The 970-nt window shown below is 27.7% G+C and overlaps 1 protein-coding gene across 1 annotated transcript in view; it reads right to left on the bottom strand.

Annotated features, from left to right (window-relative positions):
• Positions 1-970, bottom strand: part of SSBP2 (single-stranded DNA binding protein 2) — a 118,888-nt gene that overhangs the window by 45,196 nt on the left and 72,722 nt on the right. The gene's annotated exons all lie outside the window — the stretch shown is intronic.

Raw genomic sequence — 970 nt, 5'->3', positions numbered from 1 at the left:
AAAAAAAAAAAAAAAAAATGCCATAAGATCTCCCCATTCTAAATGATTTTACCTGACTTTTTTCCTGTTGTACCAGTCATATGAATATGACTCATTTTCATTTAAATGCAAGATATGTATAGGTTATTTCATTTAATCCCTTTTACTTTTTATATTGTGATTTTTAAAAAGTTATTGTAGGTAGCTGTGGTTTCTCAGGTAAATTCATACCAGAACACATTATTTCCATAATATTATATGGAAATAACAGCAAGGGAACTGCTAATCCAAATGGAAGAAATAAAATTTCTTTGATGTTAAAAATGCCAAAAAGAATTCATGGTTACAAACTTAGTTATTAAAACTCATCAATAAGAGATCACTCACCAGAAATAGAAGCTTTCTTATATTCTGTTGTAATTTACTTAGAACGCAAAACATGTAAACATATGGCTATTTATAACACAAAGCATAAAGACCTGTATGCTTTTTATTTCTGCATTTTCAAATGAGATCTAAGTGCTCATATAGCTTAGGTAAGCATTGGCATACCTGTTTAACCACTGCAAAACTGACTCATAAATCAGACAGTTTTTAAAGTATTAAAAACTAATACTAATAAGAGTCTGGGAATGACCAAAGTTTAAAGAGCAGCTAGCTGAAAAATAAGGGAACTGAGTGAAGAATAATAACAAAATTATAGGCATGAAGTTTTTGATATATATTTAAAATATACATCAAGAAAATCTTCTGGGAAAAAAAATCCTTAAAGTTTTGTACAGCCAAATTGGTTGACCTAGTTTATAAAAGACTAGAAGTACATTTAATTAATGAAATATGCTGTAGATCTTATAAATTTTAAGTGCTATTAATAGCCTAACGATGGTTGGTTAACATATATCATCATTTCTGAGTACAAACAGGGAAAAATAATTTAAATATCTAAAAGAGTTTTATAAGATTTTAAGAAAATATATAGGAAAGAACTGAG

The sequence above is a fragment of the Propithecus coquereli genome, unplaced genomic scaffold (assembly GCF_000956105.1).
Source record: "Propithecus coquereli isolate 6110/MARCELLA unplaced genomic scaffold, Pcoq_1.0 Scaffold9, whole genome shotgun sequence".
Lineage (NCBI taxonomy): Eukaryota > Metazoa > Chordata > Mammalia > Primates > Indriidae > Propithecus > Propithecus coquereli.
The sequence above is the reverse complement of the archived record's forward strand: the minus strand, read 5'-3'. Positions and strand labels throughout refer to the sequence as shown.